The sequence below is a fragment of the Plecotus auritus genome, assembly GCF_963455305.1.
Source record: "Plecotus auritus genome assembly, chromosome: 2".
NCBI lineage: Eukaryota > Metazoa > Chordata > Mammalia > Chiroptera > Vespertilionidae > Plecotus > Plecotus auritus.
The window spans coordinates 25,104,145-25,116,899 of NC_137771.1; positions in this window are offsets into that span (position 1 = coordinate 25,104,145).

A 12,755-nucleotide genomic window follows, 5' to 3' on the forward strand; every position below is an offset into this window, starting at 1 on the left:
GCCTGCAGACTCAAGGGTTCCGGGTTCGATTCTGGTCAAGGGCATGTACCTTGCTTGCGGGCACATACCCAGTAGGGAGTGTGCAGGAGGCAGCTGATCGATGTTTCTCTCTCATCAATGTTTCTAACTCTCTCTCCCCCTCTCCCTTCCTCTCTGTAAAAAAATCAATAAAATATATTTTTAAAAATACTGTCTCATCTATCTAAATCAGCCATCTCCCACCCTTCTGCAGTTATTCTGTTACATATTGTTTTATTTACTTCATGGCATTTATTAGTAGCCAAAATAATGTTATTTACACCTTCATCTGCTGCTTCCCCAAAACTAGAATGTAAGCTTCCTGAGAGCAGGGACTTTATCAGTTGGTTCACTGCTGTATCTCCAAGATTTGGAAAAGCACTTGAAACTTAGTAAGAACTCAGAAACTATTCACTGAATGCAGGAATGCATAGATGGTGTCTTAGCTCATACTGCTGTAACAAAATATCAGACTGGGTGGCTTAAACAATATTTTTATTTATTTTTCGCAGTTCTGGAGTCTGGGAAGTCCAAGATCAGGGTGCCAGCCTGGTTGGGTTCCTGGTGAGAACTCTCCTCCTGGCTTGCAGACAGTTGTCTTCTCACTGTGTCCTCACATGTTGGAGAGACAGGGAAGGCTCTGGTCTCTTCCTCTTCTTACAAGGGCACTAATCCCATCATAGGGGCTCCACCCTCGTGACCTCATCTAAACCTACTCACCTGCATAAGGCCTCTCCAAGTAATGTCACACTGGCGATTCAGCCTTTGAACTTTAAGAGGACACAAACATTTAGTTAATAGTAGACGGGAATGCTTCTTGCCCCGAAGGGGGATGAGAGTGGTAAGACCCAACAGTTTCTGTTTCTACTAGTCAAAATAATGTTTCTAGATGCCAGTATTTCAACCAATAATCCCTCCCTCTTTTTTTTTTTTTTTTTTTGGCACCTCAAATTGCCAGGAAGTGCCCACCACTATGCTTTCAGGATAAGCCAGAGAAGAGGTGGTTAGGCAGGAGGAAGGTGAATTCCAGCCTGTCCTGAAGCTCATTCCATAAAAACAAACAACCTAGTATAAGTGAGTTATTCTAATTGTGGGAGGTATGATTGAGTCTTTATTTCTCTGAGTCTGAAACAAACAAACCCCAAAACATTCTTCCTAGAGCAAAAGAAGGTGGTGCCCTAAACAAGGGCAGGAAGTACCTTCTCTCCCTTGAGACTCACGTTTATTGCCCCCAGGGCAAGTATCGTGAGATTAAACACAATTTTGCTACGAACGCCTGACCCTGACATGGGGTCCCAGGGAGTCTTTGAGAACTGATCAGAAACTTTTTGTCCAGTGAGGATCCAAAGATGTCCTCCTCTGCCTCACACTGTCCCTTTGATCCCCCAAATGAGGGTGCAATAGCCCACTCCCAGAGAGAAGACCAGGATAATGTGTTTCTGATGCCTCAATTTGGTTCAAACCAGAATAAACACGAATGGCAAAAATCAGCCCATGAGCTCATTCAGGCTTTGATCAGAGACATAATTTCATTATGAAATTTTGAATCAAGCTGTTGTGAAGTCTTGCCAAGGAGTTTCATTTTCCCAGATGATATGGTGGGTTGTTTCTCTCCTGTTCTCATACTCAGCTTGCATTTATCATACAAACTTTCCATCTATTTTTATAACCTGGTCCATCAATCCTTTTACAACAGTATTTGCTGATCCTGACAACCAACCTCAGTTCTACTAGCCAAAAATAAGCTTGATCCTGGTGGGTCAAGCTAAAGTTATTGGTTTGGTTTGCCTTCCCTGCTTACCACAATTGAAATACACTGACTATTTTTCACTCCCCTCTCTGATGTCATGGTAACTAGAGGAGGCAAAATACACCTTCAAGCCTACAATTGCTCAGCTTTAAAATAGACATATTAACTACCCTGAAAGACTGCTGAAAGCATTGTAGACATGACACAGATGGGCTGCTTTCTCCTTTCCTACAGACTCATGGTTTGCCCTCATTCCCTGGACTACTGCTTCCAGGAACCCACAGGTTAATGTGAATGGAAAGACCCCAAAGGAACTGCCTGGAAATGCCACTTTTCTGAAGCAGCCTCATGCCAAGTTCTGATAGGAAACTATGAGCTGGTGTTTCTACAGGAAGCAGAGGGTCTTGACCTCACTGTCTTCACCATTCTGTAAAAACACTTTCATTAGGATCTAATGGGCAAGGAGCAGCAGCTTCGAAAGTAACGTTTTTCAAAGTGTGGTCTGAGGGCCCTCAGCATCAGGATCACTTGGGGGAAGCGATTAAAAATGAAGACTCCTGTGCTTCGCCCTAGAGCTACTGAACTTAGACCCGCTGAAGGTGGGGCCCAGAGAACATGCATTTTAAGGAGCTCCTCACATGCTTCTTGCTTTCACAAAACTTTGAGATCTGAAAAGCAAAGTCTTTCCCAAAAGTTGCCCTGAGGCTCTCAGACCCGATGACCAGAAGGCGGCCCTGGTAAGGGCCAGCTCCTTCCCCACCTATCTGAGATCCTCTCGTTTTTCTCGGCAGAGCCAGGGTGAGGAAGGTTGCAGCAGTGTCTAATGCACTCTGAAAATATATGTCTTGGCTCTGCCCCAAATGCCTTGATATTTATGCTGCAGCTGGAGGGTCGTTATCCTTTGGCAACGCTCCATTGTAAGGCCATTAGCTCTTAATTAGTGCCAGCTTGTTGGTTTAGCCTTCCCAGTTGAACCCAGAGCAGAGGCTTCTCTATGCAACCTCCTGGGTCTCTCCTCTGGCAAGTCCATGAGGAACTGACCCCTGCCTGCTAGGGCCAAGAGCTGGGCCCTGGAGGGGCTGCCGCTCAATGTGAAACAGTTACTAGCCCCCAAGCAGAGGCTCTGGGACCCTAGACCAGTGGTTGGCAAACTGCGGCTCGCGAGCCACATGCCGCTCTTTGGCCCTTTGAGTGTGGCTCTTCCACAAAATACCACGTGCGGGCGCGCACGGACAGCGCGATTGAAATTTCGTGGCCCATGAGCAGAAGTCGGTTTTCGGCTCTCAAAAGAAATTTCAATCGTACTGTTGATATTTGGCTCTGTTGACTAATGAGTTTGCCGACCACTGCCCTAGAAGAATAGGGAAACCACTTGGAATATGTTTTCAGGGTTTTGTTATTGTGTTTCGTTTGTAGAAAGAAAAAAAATTGAGAGTCCTTGGCCTTACAACCTCAACAGTTTACAAGGGAATCTAAAAAAAATAAGGTGCATAGCCCTGCATCGTCCCAATACACCAAGGTTACAAGTTCAGTCCCCAGCCAGGGCACATACAAGAAGTAACCAATGAATGCATGAATAAAGTGGACCAATAAATCTCTCTCTCTCTCTCTCTCTCTCTCTCTCTCTCTCTCTCTCCTTCCTCTCTCTCTCTAATCAATCAATTAAAAAAAAAGTGCATTGAATTGAAGCTTTGTGGGCCAAATGGCCCTCCGTTTTTAGTCTAGGATGCCTGGGAAGTTTTGGGACAAGAATACAGCAAGCTGGTGGCCTAGATGGCTATGAAAAATGGCTGAGGGACTTACCTCTGGGAACCCTAAGCAACTTCCCTTCATGGATGATGTATCTGGTCACCACTTCTAAGTGGGAAAAACAGTATGTATTGGTCTTGGCATTGTTCTCATTGCTGGGTAAGAAGCTCTTCAAAAAGATCTCTAGATTAAGCTTTGGAAAAATAACTAGCAGCATTTTGCTCCTTCCTATCACCGAATTCCTGTGGGCCTTAGCATATGCCCCTTAAGAAAATCTGAGAAGTCAGTTTATGAGATGCTATTAATGGCCTCTAATTTTCAGCCTGGCTTAGATAACTCAGGATTGCTGGCTGCGTCCTGAGAAATGGATCCAGAACACACATCGATGTGGGAATTTAAAGTATAATTCCAAATCGTAGATAATTGTTTACACTCCAAGACGACTGGAGGGCCCATATTAAGTCATCTCCCCAGGATCAGTGTGTTTTCTATTATACTTGATACCTATCTGTCCAATGATCCTTTTGATTTTTAAGCCTTTAGACTAAATCTTTGTATAATTCTTTACCCCCTCATCTCCTGCCTACCCCCCACCCCCTTTTCCTTAGGAAAACACTTTTCTAAAATGTTAACCAGGTCCCTTGGATTGTTTCCAGAAGAATAATGTCACGTTAAAGAATCTGAAAAGTCAACTCCCAAAACCAGTGAGTCAGGGGACTTCTGTCTGTCAGAAGGTCAGTCTTGCCCGAGAGGCAGCTCCTGCCCAGCAAGATACTCAGGTTTTCATTGGGCTCCTGCACCCCTCTTGCTCTCTTGTCTGGTCTAATCTAGCCTGGGAACAAAGTCTTACTTCCCTAGTAGATACTCAGACTGAGGTGTGGAAGAAAGGTAGGATGAATACCTTCTCAAGCAGCAGAGGAAGAAGTGGTCAGGACCTACATTCATGTGCCTCTTTAGAGCCTTGATTAGAAAAAGACAAACATACCACGCCTTCATCTCAAAAAAGCAATCCTTCCAACTGTGTAACCAGGTTCGAGGAATCTTCTAGGGGCTTTACATGTCTATTTGAGCAACTTCAGAGTTGTCATTTTTGCTTCCAGCCAGAGCTGAGCATATCCCCAGGATACCTGGTCACTGTACCCAGGACCTGGGGACTTGGGATTTTGCTGTGCTCTCCCACCCCCCACCTCCCCAGTGCACAGGCATAAACCAAGTAGTTTATCTCCAAGGGCAGGGGTAATCAACCTATAGCAATCCCTCCAAATCCCACCAGCCTCTTGTTTTCATGTGGCCCATGAGCTTAGAATGGTCTTTATGTGTTTTTTTCAAATGTTATGTAGTACTTTATTTTTTAAAATATGTTTTTATTGATTTCAGAGAGGAAGGGAGAGGGAGAGAGAGAGAGAAACTAGAGAGAATCATCAAGTGGCTGCCTCCTGAACACCCCACACTGGGGATTGAGCCCACAACCTGGGCATGTGCCTGGACCGGGAATCGAACCGTGACCTCCTAGTTCATAGGTCAACACTCAACCACTGAGCCACACTGGCCGGGCAGTCTTTATGTTTTTAAAATAAGAACATTTTATGACATGTGAAGTTGACATGAAATGCAAATTTCAGGGTTTATAAATAAAGTTTTATTGGAACAGAGCCACGCCATTTGTTTACAGATGGTCTATGGCTGCTTTTGAACTACAGTGGCAGAGAAAAGTAGCTACCCTGCAAAGCTTGAAATATTTACTACCTGGCCCCTTACAGGAAAAGCTTGCCCACAACTCTGGCCTAGGGCTCTGGTGTGTGTTCTGCGCATGGAATAGGTATGTAACTGACTATCAGCTGACCCTCTAGTTGCCATTGTCCTCTGAGAGTGAACATTGCCTGTCCCAATGTGGAAGTACATTTATTTATTTATTTATTTGTTTGTTTGTTTGTTTATTTTCTGCTCTGAGGATTCTAATGAGGGGTCCACTACTCATCTGAGTGTAGCTGATTCTTTAGTGGACCAGCAGGGGGCACTCTGCCAGGTTTAAAATTGCATGGGGAGAAGACAGGAGGGAGCCTGTGAGGAGAAAATAGGGTCTGGGAAGAGCAACACTGGTCTGTCAGTCCCTGGCCCAGCCCTGGGATTTTTTTTTTTTTTTTCTGAGTTCAAAGAAGAAGGGGGCTTCAGGCAGAAATCCAAAAAGCTCCGTGGTCCCGAGTCTTTGTGAGACAGGTTTTGGTGACCTGGAGGCAAAGCAAGACACAGGTAGAAAAGAGACTCTTGGCTTTGCCCAACCTGGTTCTGGTGCTTTGGAGTCTTCAGGGGCTGCACCCAGGGTGGGCAGCTTCCGGAGTGTCCTGAGGCCCTCCCTAGCTCACATGCTGACAGTCATGCCAGGTTCTGGAGCAGCTTCATGAGTGAGGGATGCTGACGAGGGACTGGAGTGGAGAGGGCCTTGTGGATGCCCGTGGAGACCTTATGGCATTATTTGTGAGCACATGTAATCCATCCTCTGGTCCCCCTCCTCTTCCCAATAAATGAGTGAAACTCTGAACAGGCTGGGTATCTGGCATGCAGGTAGGGAAAGGATATGCAAAATGTGAGTTTTCTCACAGCTAGGCAGTAGCGCAGAGAAACTAGCTGAGTTCAAATCCCGGCTCCACCATTTTATAGCTGTGTGCTCTTGGTCACATCACTTCACTTCTTTGTGTCTCAGTGTACTCTTCTGTAAAATGGGCATAATAACAGTATCCACCTCTCAGGGCTGAGTGGTGTATACTGTTATTAGAAATGAGTGAGGCAATGGCCAGTAGAGGGATTAACAGTTTAAGTGCTATATAAACATCTGCTATCTATATATATAAAAGAGTAATATGCAAATTGACCGAACGGTGGAACAACAAGATCAACCGCTCGACCAGTTGCTATGAGGCACACTGACCACTTCCTAGTCCCTACCGCTCCCCACCCCCCCTCGCCCCCGCCACTAGCAGGCTCCAATCCCTTGATGGCGAAGGGGAACGGGAGGTGGGTGGTGGTGGGGGCGGGCGGGGCCGGCTGTTGGCAGCTGGGGAAGATGGCCCTGATCACAGGCCAGGCCTAGGGACCATACCTGTGCACAAATTTTGTGTGCTGGGTCTCTAGATGTTATCATAAGTCATGTCTCCAACTGCACACAGAACTCTGTGAGACTTGAGAAAGGACAGGGAATGCAATAATGAATCCCACAGCCGCTGTTCTCAGGAGTTGACATTAGGCTGGGGGCAGAGACTTAGATGTAATAAAAGTGTGTAGACAGTCCATAGAATCACAGAGGGGGGAGCAACTGCCAGTGAGGGGACCTCCCCTCCTTCACATAATAATTTGATCTAGGTATGAAGTATGAGTATTAGGGGGAGGAAACAGCTTGAACAAAGACACTGAAATTTAAAAATTCATTTATATTGGGCACCATTGAGTGATTCTGAGAAGTTTAGATGCGAGGCGGGTAGGAGTGGTAGGAGATAATTCTGGAAAGCTGTGTTGTCACAACCCGTTGTGGCCAAATGACAAAAAGATCAAAGTCAAGTTGCTTTCAGTCTAGTGCCCTAATGAACTTTGATGCTGGCCTTGTTTTTCCTCCCAGAAGGAAAAAGGAACAGGCCCTATCAATAACTATGATCTCTAGGAATCATATGACAATAAACCCATGCCAGTGGGACCTTTCCATTCATTCAACAAACATCTGGCCTAAAATGACAAAAGACAAATGCAGTTGGTCAAATATACAGGGGAAATGGAGACTGGGCAAGCATGGTTATGAAGAACCTGTGGCTACACATGAGGAGGAAAGGAAGACAAAGGATGGTGGTGGGAGGGGGTGTAAAGTTCTCAGGAGTTGAGTAGAAATGCCTAAGTTAGCCAATATGGAGAGAATCAGAAGGACCAGAGGGTGAAACAGGTTTAAAAATAAAAAGAGGGAGTTCAGCCGGCGTGGCTCAGTGGTTGAGCATCGACCTATGAACCAGGAGGTCGCGGTTCAATTCCCAGTCAGGGCACATATCCGGGTTGTGGGCTCGATCCCCAGAGTGGGGTGTGTAGGAGGCAGCCGATCAATGATTCTCTATTGATGTTTCTAGCTCTCTCTCCCTCTCCCTTCCTTTCTGAAATCAATAAAAAAAAATGTTTTTTAAAGAGGAAAACAGGAGAAGGGTTAAACCATGGGAATGCGCAGAGAGTATGTTTGTGAGAAATTGAGATGCAATGTCTGTGGACATTTTGTTGGTTTGGGAAAAGAATTGTAAATATGCATGGTAGGCAAATACCTTGTACAATAAAATACCTTGTGAAAATGAATGTGAGGGCTCGAGAGAAATCAAATACAGTCTATCGGTAATGGTCCTGCCCTTGGGAGAAAGGCCAAGTATATATTCAAGGCAGTTGTTGCCAGTCTCCCAGCCCTGGGGGCAGATCCAAAGTCTGAACCAGATGGGTTATGTGTATCTCAACTGGCACAGCAGCTGTGGGGCCATCATCCGGCTTTTCTGTCCAAAGTGGGGCAGTTCTGCTCCCCTCCCTCCACACGGTGCTCAGGCCAGGCCCAGAACGAGACTCATTTTGGGCTTTGATTGCCATTGGTCCCTCAGTCCCACTGTGCATCCGACCAACTGAGTTGAGAGTCATCTGATGCCCTTTAGGATGTGGTTTCCTTTGTGCTCCTGGCAGCAAAAAGCACAGAAGTGAGACTTGGGCTCAAATCAGGAACAATTATTCAAATGCAAAGCCCTCAGAGATCAATCTAATGATAGAGACGGTCGCATTAAAATGCTGGGCTCTGCAATCATGAGCCTGCTCTTCACTGGCCTTAATATCTGAGTCCTCCCTCCTTGAATCCTCGAAGATGAGACAGTGAAGTTCAACTGCCCAAATGGCCATCCTCAAGCGCCCAGGCCTGGGGCCAGCGGAGCCAGAGCTCACGGATCTACCAACCCAACTGGCCCAGCCTCGCTCCATGTCAATGTCTTGCTCCAGCTCCCAGTCCTTGAGAGGACACTTCCCATGGTCCCTGGGATTGTGACACCCTCATTGTCACCAACTCTGCCAAGTGAGTGTTCCAGGGCTGGCCTGGGAAAGCACTTTTCTTTGTTCCTTGAGCTGCCAGCTTGTTTGACAGGCTTTAGACCTGGTCTGGCTGTTCCAGCATCACTTAACCCCCTCCACTGCCCCAAATCCCTGTTCCCCCCTCCTCCCATTCCTCTGCCCTAAAGGCTGCCGGCTTATTCCTTTTGGAGATGAACTCATTGTTGACTTTAACTCACTTCGATGTTTCCCAGGGAAGCATGCTGGCGGGAGGCCCACCGCAGCTCCTTGAAGAAGACAGCCGGTCCAGTGCCAAGACTGGGTGCCAGGGGCCTTGGAACTGCCAAAATGCCTCCCATTTTATGGACAGGCCTGGCTCGACCTGAAGACATTCCAAGTATTTAATCAGCAGCCCATGGTACATATTGGGTTGCAGAGGGAGCCCTCAGAAGCTAGCCCTTCCAGATGAAACTTAGCCAGAGGAAGGAGCTGGCCTTCTCCATGGGGGCTGATGCTCAACAGATGGAAAAAGTGCATCCCAATAACAATAATCAATAACCAAAGGTTGGCAGCTGCTGCGGCAGGCTGGGGTCCTTTGGGGGGTTGGCTCTGCCCTTGTTTCCACACCAGACTGAGCCCAGCCAGGAACCCATCCACTGACCTCCCCTCACCAAGTTCCGGGAGAGTGGACAGGCGAGGGAGGAACCATATTTCACATACTTTCTCTTCTAAAATGTAGCCCTGTTTCACAATTTCCTACTTAAGTTCTGGAAGGCTCTAGGGTAGGACCCAAGCCACCTTCTCCAGCCATTTACCTGGCTCTCTTCTCCTTCTCACCACCAACCTGGTAGGCTAGTGATACTAGACAAATGGGCCCAGGTAATGGCAGTCCCACCACCCCCATCAGCGGCTGCTCATCTCAGGTCTATGTGATGCTGAAGGAGCCTCTACAAAACCTCCAGCCGAAACCTGGTGATTCTTTACACTCTGCTGCCTCTTGGCTCTTTCTCTTGGGAGAGCCAGGAGGTTGACCCAAACAGGTTCACCCCAACTCTGGTGTTCCGTCTCAGCAACCCCGGAGGCATCTGATCTTCAGATCTCTACTTCCCTACAATAAGGCTTTTGTTCTCACTCACTTTTCCTGGCCGGACAGTCCTCCAGGCCCTTTGCAATGAACCCACTCAATCTTTGAAAATGGAACCTATTCTCTCTGGTTTTCTTTTCCTTCTTTACCATCTTTCAGCAAGGTTTCCACCTGTCGTCTGTTACAGTCTGGTCTGGACCACAGCTGGAAATGTCAGGGGCAAAAAAGCCAGCACTTAGGTGACTGGCTCTGGGTCAGGGACCTGACTCAGGGCCCAGGAAGCTGACCCCTTTCCTCAATCCCCTCTTAGTCCTTCTAAACCAAACCAAACGGGGGCAGAGGGAGGAGAGAGAGAAATACTTAAAAAAAACCCAACACAAACAAACCCAGACAATGCAACCCAATCACCCAAAATATTGAAATGGAAAACAAACCCTTTCTCTGGAGACTTGGTCTGAAACATACTGGGCTGACACTGGGTAAGGTGGCCAAGAAACGTGTTAATCTAGACAAGTCTGAGGCCCTGTAGAGGAAAAGGCTCACATTTTCCAAATGAACCTGTGGGCAGGTAACAGTCACAAACAAACCATGTGCTAGTGTTGCCTAAATCTTGGGAGCAGGGCTAGGAATCGTGACATGACTCCCTCTCTCCAGCACCCAACTCACTCTGAAAATCACATGTGACTTCTGGTCAATCCTTATGGTCTCTGGCCTCAGGGGGGCTGCTTCTAGGGCTATGAGCAGGTAACTGCCCACATCTTGAAACTCACATTCCAACTCCTGCTTGAAAAAAAAGTATGCTTGCCCTAGCTGGTTTGGCTCAGTGGATAGAGCGTCGGCCTGGGGACTGAAGGGTCCCGGGTTCAATTCCAGTCAAGGGCACATGCCCGGGGTTGTGGGCTCGATCCCCAGTAGGGGGCATGCAGGAGGCAGCCAATCAATGATTCTCTTTCATCATTGATGTTTCTATCTCTCTCGTCCTCTCCCTTCCTCTCTGAAATCAATAAAAATATATTTTTTAAAAAAGAAAAGCTGACTTTACTTATATATAAAAAAAGTATGCTTACTCTTAAAAGCGCAGAGCGAGACAGAGAGGAGTAGGTCCAGGTAGGGCTGTTTTCAGGGAGGCATGGGGATCGCACCTAGGAGCATCCAATGTGTCAGTATCAGGAGAATTCCCTCCCACCAGCATTTTGCAGATTCGGAAGCTCATGTCCCCTCCCTTCGCTGCCTAGAGCCTCAGGAGCAGCTTCAGGAGGCTCAAGGGGGCGATGCAGAGAAGCTGGATGCCTCAGAGCATCCCCAAGGTGATGCAGGAGATACATCCCATGTTGCTAAGATTCTGGATTTTTGTTTTGATGCTGTTTTAGAGGAAAGTTTAAGATGATGCTGCACCAACGTTTAACATGCACAGGAGCCTGGCTGGCGTGGTTCAGTAGTTGAGTGTTGACCTACAAACCAAGAGGTCACAGTTTGATTCCCCGTCAGGGCACATGCCCCAGTTGTGGGCTTGATCCCCAGTGGGGGACATGCAGGAGATAGCCAATCAATGATTCTCTGTCATCATTGACATCTCTATTTCTCTCTCCCTCTCCCTTTCTCTTTGAAATCAATAAAAAAAATTATATATATAAAATATATATACATATATTTTAAAACATGCACAGAAATTACCTGGGTGATAATCTGTTACAAGGCAGGTTCAGATTCATTCAGTCTCGGAGGACCCTGAGATTCTACATTTCAAACAGCGCCCCACCCCCCACCCCCAATGAGGTTACTCTGAGTAGCGAGGACCTAAGGATCTGGCAGATTGGGGCAAATCAGAGCCAGAGACAGCCAAGACACACAGGGATTGATGACTGTTACCCAGAAGAGAGACAGAAAACCAGAGACAAAACAATGGCACATACACGTAGAATCAGAGGCAGAGGTGGGAACAGAGAAAGATGGAGTGATGAAAAGAAAGACAGAGAAGGGGACAGCCAGAGAAACAAGAGAGGGCAAAAGCAGAGAGAACCACACCAGAGATGGAAGACCGATAGGGTCAGAGAGACTGGCAAAGACAGAGCCAGGGTCAGGGAAGGAAGGCAAGGCGAGGAGCTAGGGGAGAGGCCAGAGTTGGCCATGGGCAGACCGTGACCACCCAGGCTCCTGACCAGCAGTGAAAGGGCTCACAGGTATGGGAGGGACGGGCTCACAGGTATGGAAGGGATGACCCCACGGAGTTTCAGGTGTGCAGACCTGAGAGGCCCACCTTCCAAACCTCTCACACCTATGCCACACTCTCCTGGCTCCTGTAGAGCTGTCCCTCCCTCGCTTGGAGCCTTCCACTACTCATTCCCCTGGTCTTTCCTGTGTATTTATTCTTTCTCTTAACTGGATCCTTCCCAGAAGGTTTTAGACATGTTTAAGTCTTTCCCACCTAAAAAAACAAAAACAAAACCACAAAACAACAACAAAACTCTCTCGTGATCTCAGGTGTCTTTCTAGTTCCTGTCTTATTTCTCTCCTTTTCTCAGCTAAACTCCCTGAAGGAGTTGTTTGCACTGATTTCGGCCTCTTGTGAAGGTCCCTCCTGGTACACATGCTGTCAGCCCAACCGTGATTTCCAGTCCTCATTTACTTGGTATCTTAGCAGCCTTTGGGCCTCTTGATCTCCCCTCCTGCTTGCTGGCTTCCGGGATATGATCTTCCCCTGGTTTCCCTATTGCCTGCTCCTTCTCGGACTCTTTTCCCCACCAAGTCTCCATTATCTGATCTTCGTACTTGAAGATCTGAGCTCTCTCATCACCTGGTACTCTTTTTAATCAACCTATTCCAAACCCTAAGTAGCTTCTCTCCAGTGTGTCTTCTACACTACAGCCAGCATGATCTTGGCAAAATACAAATCTTGTCATGCTGGCCTGCAATTTAAAAAACCCTTCAGCAGTTCCCCCTGGCTCTGAGAATAAAGACCCAACTCCAGGTGACCTTTCTGCCCCTACCCCCACCCCAGGTGACCTTTCTGAGATGATCTCACTTCGCTTGCGCTCTAGGCCTTCTAAGCTATATTGGCCTTCTTTTAGTTCCTTGAACACCAAGCTCCATTTTACTGCAGGACATTTGCAC